We start from the raw sequence: 16,739 nt of genomic DNA, 5'->3' as shown, positions 1-16,739 counted from the left end.
CAAAAAAAGGTAAGGCTCAAGGGGTGTTCAAAAGAAGTTATCACACTCACAAGGGAGGCCACAAAGGGGTATGCGTCAAATTTTTTCACTCTCCAAAGTTTCGTAAGATCATATCATGAGATCACATCACTTAGCCAACCGGACCAATTGGGAAAGTTATAGTTGTCATAATGCATGTGTCACGATAAGCTCATCACACAAGGCATTGACACCAAAGTAAAACAAGGCTCCACATTTTCTCTAGTGTGCAATGTTCATGACAAGAAACTCAATTTTATACTTGGGTAATCACAACGAGATATAAAAATTCACATAATATCTATACAACTTCATTTGTCCTCATCATATCCACAAATTCATGATCGTTCGATTGTGAGAACTATCCAAGTCATCAATATTGATCAGAACTGAGACTCGAATTTGCAAAAGAACAACCAAATTCAAGTACACAAAAGAAATAAAAAAGAAATTTTTTTCTAGTAGGTTAAATTATTTAAAAATAAAGCATAAGCAGGCATAACCTCAAATATCCACAGAAAATAAAGCATAAGGAGGCATAACCTCAAATATCCACAGAAAGCAGCATAAACACAATTTCAAGCACAATGACCTAAATAGATACACGAAACATCAGACATCAATATTCACGTACAAGGTGGGCCACACCGCACTACATGTAACGATCGATTGTCCTCAAATGCTAATGAAATAAAAGTATTTAAAAAGATAAATACAGTAAGACAATGTAACAAACCTAAAATGAAATGGGACTATATAGAGATTCATCACTATAATGAATTCTTATAAATATCTTAAAATGATGTATTTGTGAGTTTTGAAGTCATTTCGATTTACTTTGAAGTCAAACGTCAAGGGACGATTAAAATGTTCAATAACTAGTGCTTATGTGGTTTCATGTTCTTATGTATGTATCATGAGTTTATGAGGTACTTATATTTTTAATATGCAGCCTGTTGAGTTTTGTATGTTTGGAAGTCGAATGTCCAAGAATGTCCAAGACGTTCGAAAGTTAGCCTTTGGATGTCCCTGTTTGTTGATGCGTGTCTTAGCATGTTGTATGTGTTTTTTTTATATTAAATTTTATGATAGATATTCCTAAAACCTAGAAGTGTATGTTTAGGGGTTTAACGTCCAGGAGTAACTCAACCTAGGATCCACAAGGGGCACTAGAAAGGACCCCAAACTCTTTGGAGTAGACTGAATGGTAGTGGCAAACCACGATCCCCAAACGATGGCTATTCAACTAGGTTATGACTCACTGATGGGATGAATCTATGGAGACTTGAAGCCTTCAGTTTCGGGAGTTTCATACCCAATCATAGGACCCCATACAACGGGGATTTTCTAGTAGACGATACGTCGATGGTAGGGCGTCGATGAGCACAACAATCTGCCTGCAAGTTGCTGTCAAGCTTGGGTTGTTTTGGGAAGTTCAAAACAAGTCAAATAAAATGAGAGAAAGGTTATTTTAGGTGTGTTTAAGTATTTTAAACTCTCATTTAGACCCTAGCACCAAGATTATAATTCTTTCCCTCCAAAAGATTCTATAGAAACCAACGTTAGAGCTCAACGTGAAAATGGAGGTTTATGATGGATCTTTAATAGAGTTTCTTCTTTAATTATCTTTTTATTCTTCTAATAAGATATGGGAGTTTTCTTCTGAGGATTTCTATCACCTTAGAGTAAATTTCGAAGATGATCTTCAAAAATGTCAAAAAAATGAAAAGTCCAATTTCTACTCTAAGTTATGGGTTCGTGCATAAATTATTTTTAAAAATTAAGATATGATGTTATTGATGTATAATTGATATTTTCCAATGAAAATATCCACGAACCCTTCACCTTCTCAAATATCTATATTTTTGTTATGTTATGGGTGAATTGATTATTACTTCATAATTGTTAATTCGTATGTACATTGTTATGGGCTCTTGATTTGTGTATTGATCATGATGGTATGGTTTATAGGCTTTATAAATTTGATAATATGATTATTGTATCTTCTTAAATTCGTCGTATATTAAGCTTAGAATTGAATCAGTGATCATGACCATTGGTAAGGGTCTGTGAGTATTGAGTTGGTTTATTTGGCTATGGATTGAAGTTATGAGATTAGATTAGTGGTATGATTTCCTAACTCTCTTTATATTATGTTTAATAAATTTTATATTATGAAGATGACTGGTATGTTCTAGTTAAGGTGGCGGTGCTCTTGTGTTAGAATTGTGGATGATGTTGTATGTCGACATACATTATGAATTATGTTTCAATGTGGCCTTGTCGGTATTACTTTATGTATTATATTATTTATCATATATAACTTGTCTAGGTGATCATTGTAAATTTATTGATGACTTGTGTGTACATGTGAAGTTAAAGCATGTGTTCTCCTATGTACTCATATGTGATCACGATACGCTATAGTAATGCCTTGTTGTGTAGACTTACCGCTGAAGTGTGAATCTTCTTAAATGACTATATGCACCTTATGATGAGTTATGTTGATGATTCTATAGAAGTGTGTAGTATAAGAAGTAAGTATGCTTAGTTGACCCTATGTGCTTCTTGAATGATATATTATATGTGATATGGTGAAGTATGTGTGTTGCTTGTTTAGGTATACTTATGTCCTTTCCTGATGCATGTAAGATGTGATTATAAATTCTTTACTTAGTATGCTAAATCTTCTTAATCTTGTATGTGATAATTATATTTGACCTTCAATATAATTAAGAAGGTCCTTTATGTGGAATCTTCTAAAAAGAAGGTTATGATATCCTTGAAGTTTAAAGCCGTAATAGTGTCCTTTTTGTGAGAAATCATCCTTAGGAAAATCATTGAGCTATCCTCTTAGCCATTGTAAGGCAACCCTAGGGGACGTCTTTGCTTAGTTGTAATGATTGTGTTGTGGACTCGATATGGAACCTTTTCATGTAATTCTTTATTTAACTACTCTATGTGAACAAAGGCTAGCACCGAGTAAGTATGCTTGGGAAGTAACTCTATTTGAAATATGAGAATAGAGAACAAATAAACCCTCAATATTCCTTAACCTTGTGCCTACATGGGATGTGTCCTCGTTCTACCAATTGCAAGTAAAATGTCCTCCATTGGAGTAGGGTATAACTCCGGATTCCATGAATTTGCTACCATGGTTTATGTCGATTATTGCCTATTCTCATCATATGATACATCTACTAGTGTTGAGAAGTTCTATGAAGTTTAGGTGGTGGTATGGGAAGGTATCTAGACATTGCATGATTAGGCATTGAAGTTGTTAGTAAGTAAATCCCTAGGTCTTCTTTAATACCATTACGTGAATGTTTTTAAATGTTGAATGTCTACTAAATGACTAAATGAATTTAAATACTTAGGTAAATACTTGTTAATTGAAAAGGTATTTTTCTAGAGTAGCTTTGAGGATCACTTAGGTAGGCTTGGAAAGACTGTATGGGCGGTCTATTCATGTCTTACTTAGGTGAGTCTTAGAGTAATTCTATGTAGGGAGTCTAATAGGTGAAATCAGAATGATATTATCTTAGTTAGTCTAAAGGACCTCTTTGGTGTGTATGAAGGGATTGTATGGGCGATCGCTTCATGACTCACTCAAGTGAACTTTGCAATGTGCTTTGGCACGAGGGTCTCATGATTGTGTGAATTAGTGTGATATGTGACATATTGGAATAACTTGCTTAAGGTAGTCCTAGGGATCATATAGGTGTGTGTTAAGGTGTTGTATGGGTGACCGCTTCATATCTAACTTAGGTGAGTCTAAGGATAACCTTTAGTGAGGAACCTATGTGGGTACGTTTACATGTTTTGATATGGTATTGATGTGATCTTGTGATTTGTAAATTATATGTGAGATAACAGCGAAATCACTTTAAGGCTACTGTAAGTTTTCCATAAATTGAGTAAAGTTTGTAATGTGTCGTACATTGTGATTATTGACTATGTCTCTTAAACTATTTTATGAAGGTTTTATATCAAAATATCATGAAAGCATGTTTCTATACTAAATGTATCTTTTTCATGGTTTTTGCATGGCCTCAATACTTAGTGCATTCAATGTCCTAACCCCCTCTTTTCCATTTTTTACTAAAATGTAGGCCATTTGAAATTTTGATATGCAATGGGGGATTGATATGTTTTTAAGGGTTGAAGATAAATTATTTGTGAGTCCTCATCGATTCTAGGAGAATACCCATATGTTCCTTTATGTCTTAGTCTTTATTTTTATGTCGTGTATGGGATTACTCTCAAATGTGTATACTCCACAGTATAGATGGCTCAATGAGACATAGTAAAGGTTTAATATTTTAATGAATGTCTTCTGCTTGCATATGTATTGAAAGAGTTCTTCGTGTGTGAAAAAGTTTTAAGTTCTGACTTATTTGAGAGTGGTTATTATACGATGATTATACAAGTGGTATTAGTGAGACATTTCGGAGTCTTATATGCACTGTGGCGACTCAAGAATGCTCTAACTTCTAGGGTGTACTTGTAGGTCGTGACGTACACAGATGAGGTAAAGAGAGTATCTTCGGAAAGTAGTCAGTCCATCAGTTTTGGAATCTCTGCTCGATACATCAGCCTAGACATGGGCTACAGTGTCTAGAGTCACCTCATAAATACCAGCTACACTAGACACAAAATTATGTTTATACCTAGCGAAACCTGCAAAAATTAACATACCACGATCTCTTAAATATTATAATGATCTCCATATGCAGCTCCCTCAGCCTCCTTATGGTCCGACAAGTCCCTTTATATTCTATCCTCCCGTATCTCTATCTGCTCTTTGTCGGTTTAAACATCCGACCCATCAACTGCATCCTCCTCCTTGTGTATATCTCCAGTGGTAGCTGGAGGAATATCTAATTTCTCAGGGCAAACTAAATCATCTGCAACCTCTAGTAATGAACTAAAGTCAGTAGACTTCAAATACTCTATGTCCTTCCTAAGGTATGCTACCTTGTCTTTAATATCAAAAACCGTAGAGGTGCCCCCTGCCTGCTCTCAGAAGTTGTTACTCAAGAAGTTAGATGATCAATAGAAACATGGAAGGGAGTTAAAGCAGCTACTATGGTAGCTTTAATTATCATGGGGACTTTCTCTCTAGTCTGGTAGCTCTCACGTCATTTGACTGACCAAGATTCTCCATCTTCAAGACCGCAGCCTGAGTAACCTTGGGATGTTGGGAGGAAGTAGATGTGTCCGAAGAATATCAAGAAGTAGAGGAATAAATACCTAAAGGCCTAGAGGATGGACTAGGCAAAGATTCCTCAACATGTATTGATTCAACATCCACCTTCGGGGATGTGTCCATTGGGGTTTTCCTCCTCCTATTAGTCTTCTCTCTAGTATGCTCGGTCTCAATACTACACATGTCAGTTGAGGATGAAGGGGAAACATCAAAACCTGTAGCATCATCTCAATTTACCTCAACACATTATCAAAGTTACGTGATTAGTATGGGGAACGGGAGTGAGGTCTTACATAGTTTAGACCACATGTGTATCTCTTGCTGAATAATAAGACCCATATTAATGCTCTTCCTTGAAATGATTAACCCCAGACAAGTTCTCTTGGAAAGATAGAGAACGATCTCATTCTGGGAGGTCATGATGGAGCTTCTGATAAATCAAAACCAATAACACGTAGCTACACTCAAGTCCCTTTCCGCAAATGAAACTTCCACCTCGGTCCATCTCGGGTGGGTTTCTAAAATGAGTGGCACCATCCAAGCTTTAAGTTCATCCAATGAAGCTTTAGTGGTTGTTAGGTTGGTGTAGTTAGAGTCATGTCTTCTTTTATTTAAGGAGTTGATGTACTCGCTATTGAATTGAAGTTCCTTACCCCAATCCATGATTGAATTGACTAGTTTGAACCTTCTAACCTTCTTTTTGCTGTTTAGGACCAACTCATCATATGTCATTTGGAATTCTCTTACCCATGATGGAATATTAGGGCCTCATGTCCTGGTGAACTGCCAAAATTAATGGAAGTTAATGGTGTCTCTTAGATTAGAATACTTGCGTGAAATGCCTTCTCTCGATAACAACTTATCCTAAAGAAAAGTTTGTAGCTCATCACCCTTCAAGCAGTTAAGGAGCGTAGGTAGAGGAACAACTGGTGGGACAAGAGCCAGAAGAGGTGCATGGACTAGCACTGAGTGCGATGGTGTGGGAGTTAGAGAGTCTCTAGAATATGTGGAGTCATATCTAGCCTGAACTTTAGAACGTCGGTTTCGTTAGAAGTTTGTCATCGAGCTCTGATAAGTTATCCAGGGAGCTAGTAACAACCCTATCAGACATGAGTCTATTTCCTGTTCCATTTTCACCTAATGGTGGTTCTTGTCTATGTTTCTCCTCATCATACCTATAAAGTAGTAAGAAATAGTTAAGAAAACTTTAATAAAATACATTGAAAAAAGTTGTAGAAGCACTAATTGAGCTACTCTGCGAGTCGCCAAATCGCTTTGGCAAGATAAATCGGGCTTCCAAAAAGTATAGGCTCAAATACTACAACAAGTTCTCAAAGTGAAGGTACATTTATCAAGATCACCGACACCTTTTGGAGAGAAAGGACTAGATCTCAAAAAGGAACAGTATAAAAATTGTACAGAGGTGCATATCAAAAACTATTAAGAAGACTTTTGGCGGGTTGGCGATGCCTTTGACGACAACAAGTTTTTCGTTGAAAGGTACATAGTCAAACAACAGATACAACACAACATTAAAGGCGAAATGGGCACAATAGGTGAAACACCGAGTGGTTTGGCAATCTCGACCCAGCTCATTAAACAATTTAACATGCATGTTTTGAACCCATCTACCCAAAATTTACCTCGCAACCCCCGAAAAAAAATCAAGCCATATAGTAGTAAAATTCACACAAGACCTATAAAACCTAGTACCCGAAATTCTAAGACTTCTCCCAGTTTTGCCAAAATTTTCTAATAGATGACTTTTTCCCTTAAGAACGATGTCATCCTCTATTTTATTGGGCAAATTACATAGTTCAACACAAATACGGGTTGCGCAGAGTTCAGCCAACTAGGATACATAAAAAGCCAGGAAAAATGCACAAAATATAACAAAATTTAGAACATGATAAGATGGGAGTTCACACATTAAACACATTAAGACAAGATTCACGAGATATAATAGGTAATCAAACATTTTAATCAAATAGAGAGACCGAGCAAACAACAACACAATATGATCATTTCTCAAATGAGATCAAAATTCATAAGAATAATCTCGAGGTTCAGAAAAGAAACCTTTTATGCTGAATAAAAAATACATAAATATTAGGGTGAAATGTATTCCACTTCAAATACAATTTCGATGATAGAAATAATTAGATAATGCAAGAAATATAGAGAATACTATGTCGATGAGAGTTTGAAAGGTTAAAGATCGAGGAAAAGAGAAAGATTTGGAAGTTTAAACCTTTGGCATATAAATAAACCATCCAATTTTTATCCATTCAGCGATGTTAGTCTAGATTGCCGACACACTCGACGACCCGCCAAATAATTACTTACCTCGCCAAGTTTTATAGGACCTTAATTTATAGTGAGGGTCAAAATGATAATTTAGGTCGTGGTGACGAACCATTTCGACGATATACTAATTGGATCTTAACTCGGCAACCTGCACTTTTAAATAGTTTCCACCTTTTAACCTGCACAATCTATACACCACTATTCAAAGTCATAAGAAATTGTGTTTCCTCCCGACACATGTGCTAATTCACATTCAATTTTATGGGTCAATCTTAGAACCACTAGGTGATCCCTCTTTCTAAGTTGGGTAGAGATGAGGCAACACATGACCCATGAGCGTTTCAATTAGGTTGATGGATCTTAAATTAGACTGAACAATCTGATTTATCACTTCAACATTCTCATTCATATCTAAAACTCTATATTTCTCATTGAGTTTTTGGAGGATGATCAACATCGTATTGTCGACAAGTCCGCTTTAATTATTTGTAGATCTTTTCTTCTCATTAGAGTGTATTTACCCCCCCCCCCCCTTTATTTTGCACTAGTCTTCTACCTTTAGTATTTTCATCAATATGTAGATGGGATTGTTGGGATGTGATAGGAATATGGGCTAAAAGAACTGCCTGGTACATGATATTGATAGTAAATCATTGTAAAATTTTTAACTAAGTGATTTCGCCTGAATCAAATTGGTTTCTCTCAAACACCGATAAGTAACAGTTACACCCAACCTTTGCCTTATCCTATACACTTTATAGAGTTGAATGTGTGGGAGAGGTTTTAAGATTCAGTCTCTTGAGAAGAACCCATGAAAACTCAATAACCACAGGCTATCGAGTTAGTCGTCTTAGTTTTACAATTTGTGAGCAATTCAAAAAGACAAAGATGAATTATATTTGTAAGTAAAACCCCATTAAGTTCATACGCAACTACTAAACAAAATCACATTCAAAAAACAAATTAACTATTAACTAGCAAGAACAAACAGTAAGTTCATCCCATATTCACAAAATCATACCCCTAGAATTGGGGTTTTAGCTAAACACGATAAAGAAATAGAAATTGATATAATTGGGTACTACATTAAATTTCTTTGTACACATCAAAGATCAAGGATCTTCAATATCCAATTTCAATTTCTTAGAGTTGGAAACCTTCAAATCTTCAAAGGTAAAGGACAATGTCTCCAAAAAACTCTAAGAACTAACACTAGAAAAATGAAAAATCTATCTGAATACTCAAGGTCTAGATATTATACTAAGCATTTAAAAACGTCATTATAATTGTAAAAAATAGTTTGGTGAAGGATCAGTCACCGCAGTTAGTCTGGTTCATCTCTCAACTCAGTGATCCGCCCTTGCGTATATTTCATCGTCGTTTGGCTTAAGCCATTAACATCTTCATGTTTTGATTTATTGGGTGATATATAACTAGTTTGTGGAACTATTTGGCGACGGGTAAACTACTTTTTTTCACCATTGACTTGATCCTTTGTTTAAAGGATCAACACAGTATAACATTTGACGATAATAATGCCATTTGGTGACTAGCTTAATGGATTAGATGATCCTTAGATCGTCTTTTGTTTGTTCTTTCAACTTCCTTACTCTTTCTATGTTATGTCCATACTTTTTCTCCAAGTATAAATACCTGAAACATAAGATTTTTCATCAGTAATTGAAATAAAATATGCATTTGAGGATACTACATCGATCAAAATATAGTTCTAAATGAGTCCAAATTGTGGAATCATCATAAGGCTGAGAGGAGTTGGTTGAGCACACAAATGACAAATATTTAAGGAGAGGCATGGAATTAAAAATACTCTTACCTAGACGTAGGAGAAAAAGAAAGTCACTTTTGAAATGGCCCTGGAGATATCTCTGTCTCCTAAAGTTTGTCTTAGTGGAGTCTCTTAAGACTCCAGCGTCCCTCCGAGTGTTGAAATGTGTACTGGTGACTCAGATGAGTCTTCTCTTTTACATCCACTGATCCTATTGTTGGGAATTGATTCCCCTTTTGAGGCTTCCTCACCCAAGAGTCTGGATGAGAGTGCTCCATTGGCCTAGCTTGTTAGTTGAACCTTTTAACTTAGCCTCCAGTACTTCTCTTATTATTGCATTAAGGACATTACTTGTTTATTTATTGTGGTGTGAGATCCTTCGAGACAATACTCCCTTCTTGACTATACTTTGTTAATTTAAGTGTTTGATGATTCTATTACTTTACTTTTGTTTATATTATACTCTTTTGTTTTGTTGAGTGCGTCTCTAGTATGTATTTTGTTCTCTCTAATTTTTGCAACCCCATGAGATTTCCATATCATGAAATGCTTGAAATTTCATTGATAATTATTTGAGAATTGATTCTCTTGAATAGTACTCATTATCAGTAGGATGTTGAGTATTGGTTTTGCGAAAATAAACTTGATAAGTTTAATTTGTTGCGGTCCCTTTGATTCTTCTGTTGACTAGTTGCATTTTGATGTGAAAATTTCAATGAAAATGCACATATACATTTTTCTCTTCAGGGAATGTGCTAAATGAGAGTATTTCAATTTTCCATATGTGGTGAGTCTTAATTGAAAGCATGTGTCTCGAGTTCTAGATTTTCTTTTGTTAGTACAATATGTTGAAATTTTCTTAATGTGAGGCCTGATCTTGGAAATAGTTCAAATAAAAAAACCAAATGTTAATAGTCTATGTTTGGGTAAAAAAAGAAAAGAGTAGTGAATAATGAATGAAAGACGAATGAATAGGAAATGACAGACAAAGAAATATGATATTACCACTTACTTTGAATTTTATTACAAAAAGAAGGAATTCCTCCTTATGAAAAAAGGAATCATTTTAATGAAAATGTTTTAGTAAAATGAATATGAAAAAGAAAAGTGATTACATAAAGGGGATTCCAAATAAATAGAGTTAAAAGTCAAAGTTTGAGCTATTAAATGAGAAAGAATGAAAAAAATTGAGTAAATGTGAAGATGAATGCAACAATGCTTTGAAAAGGTAATGTAACTGTCACGACCCAAACCGGGTTGCGACTGGCACCCACACTTACCCTTCTATGTGAGCGAATCAACCAATCTAAACCTTAACATTTCAATATAATATAAAAAGAAAGTAATGCGGAAGACTTAAACTCATAAGTAAAAATAAATAATCAACTTCTATAACTCAAAAGCTTATCATTATCCCCAGAAACTAGAAGTCATCATCACAAGAACATCTACTTTAAACTACTAATTCTAAGAGTTTCTAAGAAGCTAAAAATACATAAGAAGCTAGTCCATGCCGGAAGTTCAAGGCATCAAGACATGAAGAAGAAGATCCAGTCCAAGATAGAAGCGTTAGCTCACCCTGACGATCCGGTGTGACGAAGAATGGCTTGAGTTACTGTTGAGTCGAAGATGATGGCACATTTGCTGCACTCCACAATACTGAGTAGATATCATCGGCCAACTCACAATAGGGAACAGTATATATCAATATTATCGTGAATCAACTATAAAACTCGACATGTAGCAACAACAAGTATTATAATCATCAATAAGTACCATCAAGTTCATCCATGAGGGCTCAAGCCTCAACACCATACTCATTTGGGAATTAAGTTTTATTAAATTGAGTATATTATCATCTTCCAAGATTCATTACCTTTCTTCCTCTTGTGTCGGTACGTGACACTCCGATCCCTTACTACTATGTGTCAGTACGTGACACTCCGATCCCCTAATTCTATGTGTCGGAACGTGACACTCCGATCCCCTACATGTGTCGGTACGTGACACTCCGATCCCCTACATGTGTCGGTACGTGATACTCTGATCCCCTACATGTGTCGGAACGTGACACTCCGATCCCCTACATGTGTCGGAACGTGACACTCCGATCCCCTACATGTGTCGGTACGCGACACTCCGATCCCCTAATTCTATGTGTCGGAACGTGACACTCCGATCCACTAATACTATGTGTCGGAACGTGACACTCCGATCCACTAATATCATTCTGTAAATCATCAAGCCTTCTCTATTCCAAGGCATCATCAATCCCATTACTTTAATTCGTCAAGCCTTCTTCTGTACCAAGGCATCATCATTAATAATGTATATTAAAGTTTCTTTTCAAGATTTGGGATTCAATATTTTCATCATGGTTATCTTATCACAATCACATAATCATATTCACGCAAACATACCATCAAGCATATAGTAGGGTTTACAATACTACCAATACATATCATTCACTATTAAGAGTTTACTTATGAAGCATGAAAACCATAACCTACCTCCACCGAAGAATTGCAATCAAGCAAGTTAATCCTCAAAGCTTGGTGTTTTCCTCTTCTTCTCGATCGTTTCTCTCTCTCCCTTCTTGTTCTTTCTATTTTCTTATTCAAACCCTATTTCTTTTACCCTAATTAGTATATAATTAAGAATAAAAGATGGCAATAATACCCCACTAATTAACTTAGGGTTACCTCTTTTAACCCCCAAGAATTTGAGTTATTAATATAAACCCACAAAATCTATAATTAAGGAAGGAATAGTCCAAAAACATCCCTTAAAACGTGTAAGGAAATCCGATTCTGCCTGGGATTTGCGCAACCTGTGACGGGCCGTCGTGCCTGCGACGGTCCGTCCTGCAGGTCGTCGCAGAGTTCAGAGACCCAAATTTCCACCAAGGGTCTGTGACGGTCCGTCCTGCCATTCCCTCACAAAGTTCAGAGAGTCGATTTTTAGTACCCAATTTCAGATTTTCTAAGTGTTTTGAAACGAGACCCTGCGACGGTCCGTTGTGCCCATGACGGATCGTCGTTTGGTCCGTCGCCTCAGCCTGTTTTTCCAGAATTGAAGTTTGTTGCTCAAAATGACTAAACAGGTCGTTACAATAGATACCAATTTACCCATCGTTCGTCCCCGAACGATCAAAAGAAGGAAAACAAGGGCGAAAAGTAGTATCTGAATCTGTAAGCAGATGCGGGTATTTTTCTCGCATATCCGCCTCCTTCTCGCAAGTGGCTTCTTCAACGGGTCGATTCTTCCATTGCACCTTGATGGATGCAATCTCTCTTGACCTCAACTTGCGAACTTCTCTATCTAAAATAGCAACAGGCTCCTCCTCATAAGACAAGTTCTCATCAAGCAAAACTGAATCCCAACGGATAATGTAGTTCCCATCCCCATGGCATCTTTTCAACATCGACACATGGAATACCGGGTGTACTCCGGACAGCCCTGGAGGCAAGGCTAACTCATAAGCCACCTCCCCTACTCGCTTAAGTACTTCAAATGGTCCAATGTACCTTGGACTTAGTTTACCCCTTTTACCAAACCGCATCACCCCTTTCATGGGTGAAACTTTCAACAAGACTTGTTCACCCTCCATGAACTCTAAGTCTCTAACCTTTCGATCTGCATATTCTTTTTGTCTACTTTGCGCCGCTAGAAGCTTTTCTTGAATAGACTTCACTTTTTCCATCGAATCCCTCAAGAGATCAGTACCCCAAGGTCTAACCTCGAACGCATCAAACCAACCAATGGGAGACCTACATCTCCTACCATACAATGCTTCAAATGGAGCCATATCAATGCTTGAGTGATAGCTATTATTGTAAGAAAACTCCGCTAAGGGTAAGAAGCTATCCCAATGGCCACCAAACTCTATCACACATGCACGAAGCATATCTTCCAACACTTCAATCGTTCGCTCAGACTGACCATCGGTCTGGGGATGGAACGCAGTTCTAAGGTCCAACCTAGTACCCAATTCTGCATGCAATGTTTTCCAAAACATAGAAGTAAACTACGTACCTCTATCTGATATGATCGATAGTGGAACCCCATGCAATCGCACCACTTCCGAGATGTAAAGTTTGGCTAACTTCTCTGCATTGTAAGTCACCTTGACCTGAATGAAGTGAGCAGACTTAGTTAACCTATCAACAATTACCCAAATAGAATCATACTTACCCATTGTCTTCGGAAGACCAACCACAAAATCCATTGCAATTCTTTCCCACTTCCATTCCGGAATGGGCATTCTCTAAAGTGTTCCTCCGGGCCTTTGGTGTTCACACTTTACTTGTTGACAGTTTGGACACTTGGCAATAAAGTCAACAATATCACGCTTCATTCTACTCCACCAAAAGTGTTGCTTTAGGTCACGATACATCTTGCTTGAACCCGGATGTATAGAATACCTTGAACTATGAGCCTCTGTCAGAATAGTGTTGATCAAATCATCGACGCGGGGTACACATACCCTTCCCTTGATTCTCAAAACACCTTCCTCATCGATTTGTGCTTCCTTAGCCTCTCCTCGCAATACTTTATCTTGAATTCTTCTTAGTTTCTCATCATCAGACTGGCTTCCCTTAATCTTGTCAAGAAAGGTAGATCTTGCCTCCACAGAAGCAAAAAATCCTCCCCTCTCATTTACTTCTAATCTCATCAAGTCATTAGCTACAGTTTGAACCTCTCTAGACAGTGGGCGTCTAGAAGCTTGCAAGTGAGCTAGGCTTCCCATGCTTCCCGCCTTTCTACTTAAGGCATCCGCTACAGCATTCGCCTTCCCCGAATGATACAAAATAGTGATGTCGTAGTCCTTCAGTAGTTCCATCCATCTCCTCTGTCTCAAGTTCAAATCTTTCTGAGTAAAGACATACTGAAGGCTACGATGATCCGTGTAGACCTCACACTTAACCCCATATAAATAATGTCTCCATTGCTTTAATGCAAACACTACCGCAGCCAATTCCAAATCATGAGTTGGATAGTTACGTTCATGCACCTTTAATTGCCTTGAAGCATAAGCAATCACACTCTTCTCTTGCATTAGTACTGCACCCAAACCAGAATAGGATTCATCACAATAAACAAAGAAGTTCTTACCCTCTACTGGCAAGGTAAGGATAGGTGCGGTAGTCAACAAAGTCTTGAGCTTCTGAAAGCTTTCCTCACATTCCTCCGACCATACAAATGGAACATTCTGCTTAGTCAAGTTCGTCAATTGGGAAGCAATAGAAGAGAATCCCTTGAAAAATCGGCGGTAGTAGCTAGCTAATCCAACAAAGCTCCTTATTTCTGACACATTAGTAGGTCTTACCCAATTCTTCACTGTCTCAATCTTAGAAGGATCAACCATCACTCCATCCTTAGAAACCACGTGACCCAAGAAGGACACTGCATCTAGCCAAAACTCACACTTAGAGAACTTGGCATAAAGCTTTTTCTCCCTCAACATTTCCAATACCATTCTCAAATGCTCTTCATGTTCTTTCTTGCTCTTTGAGTATACCAATATATCATCAATAAATACGATCACGAAGAGGTCCAAATATGGTTTAAAAATCCCGTTCATCAAGCTCATGAATGCAGCAGGGGCATTCGTAAGACCATAGGAGACATCACTACAAATTCGTAATGCCGATACCTCGTTCGAAAAGCAGTCTTTGGCACATCCGTTGCCCGTATTTTCAATTGATGATAACCGGATCTCAAGTCAATCTTAAAGAAGACACAAGCACCTTGTAACTGATCGAACAAGTCATCAATGCGGGGAAGAGGATACTTGTTCTTTATGGTTACCTTGTTTAGTTGTCTGTAGTCTATACACATTCCAAAACTCCCATCCTTCTTGTTTACAAACAAAACCGGAGCACCCCAAGGGGATGCACTTGGTCTAATGAAGCCTTTGTTCAATAACTCTTGAAGTTGTGACTTTAACTCTCTTAACTCCGCGGGAGCCATTCTATAAGGGGGTATAGAAATGAGGCGAGTACCGGGTTCAAGATCAATACAGAAGTCAATATCCCTATCCAGTGGCATACCAGGAAGATCTGCAGGGAACACATCCAGAAACTCACGAACTACTGAAACCGACTCAATCGAAGGTACTTGGCTAGTTTCATCCTTGAGATGTGCCAAGAAAGCTAAACACCCTTTACTAACCATTTTCTTAGCACGAAGAAAGGAGATGATACGCACCCGATTGGAAGTGTAGTCACCCTCCCAAACAAACGGATCTGTCCCAGGCTTGGCTAACATCACCGTTTTTGCATTACAATCCAAGATCACAAATTGCGGAGAAAGCCAAGTCATACCCAGAATTACATCAAAATCATCCATTTCTAAGATAACCAAATCTACATAAGTGTTGCTCCCCACAAAGTTCACCAAACAAGACCTATATACCTTTTCAACTACCACAGACTCACCCACCAGAGTAGAAACACGAATAGGCATATCAAGTAATTCACAATGTAAATTTAGACCATTAGCAAATGAGGAAGATACATAAGAAAACGTGGATCCAGGATCAAACAATACAAAAGCCATGCAATCACAAACAAGAAGATTACCTGTGATGACACCATCAGATGCCTCCGCTTCAGACCGCCCAGGGAAAGCGTAACAATGGGCCCTATCGTTCGTCTGTCCGTTGCCCCTACCATGTTGTGATGTAGTGGCCCCAGTTTGCCCATTACCTCTGCCGTTTTGGTGACCACCATTACCTCGACCACCACGTCCTCCAGAATAACGGCCTCTACCATGACCACCTCTACCTCTAGCTATTGGGGGTCTATAACTTTGTCTGGGACAATTTTTCCTGATATGTCCAATGTCCCCACATCCATAACATTCTCTGGAGTCAATCATAGGCCCTTCGGAGAAGTGTTGACCGTTCTGAGGTGGTCCCCCAACTACAGTATGTAGTGAAGACTGAATTGGTCGGACTGAGTAACTTCCCGAACCCTGTCCTCTAGTGTAAGAACCATTAAACTCACCTCCCTTTCGAAGCCTTTTTGATGTCGATGTTGTGGTGAAGTCGTCTGGCTTCACTCCTTCCACTTCTATCACAAAGTCTACCACTTCTTGGAAGGATTTTGCCGTTGCCGCTACCTGTAAGGCCGAAATCCGCAATTCTGACCTCAACCCCTTCACAAACCGGCGAATCCGCTCTTGAGGACTGAAACAGAGTTGAGTGGCATATCTGGATAGTGCACGGAACTTAGCCTCATAAGCATTAACCGACATCCGACCTTGCTCTAGGCTCAGGAACTCATCCCTTTTCCTATCCCTCAATGTCCGGGGGATATACTTCTCCATAAACAAGCTAGAGAACAAGGCCCAAGTCATAGGTGGTGCCTCTATTGGTTGACACTCAATATGTGACCGCCACCACATTTTGGCGTT

At 38.0% G+C, this 16,739-nt stretch overlaps 1 pseudogene; it reads right to left on the bottom strand.

Annotated features, from left to right (window-relative positions):
- Positions 1-6,257: 6,257 nt before the first annotated feature.
- Positions 6,258-15,692, bottom strand: LOC138349222 (uncharacterized; annotated as a pseudogene).
- Between the last annotated feature and the right edge of the window lie 1,047 nt (positions 15,693-16,739).

This window comes from Solanum lycopersicum, chromosome 6 (genome assembly GCF_036512215.1).
Source record: "Solanum lycopersicum chromosome 6, SLM_r2.1".
Taxonomy (NCBI): domain Eukaryota; kingdom Viridiplantae; phylum Streptophyta; class Magnoliopsida; order Solanales; family Solanaceae; genus Solanum; species Solanum lycopersicum.
This window is presented reverse-complemented; position numbering and strand designations above follow the sequence as displayed.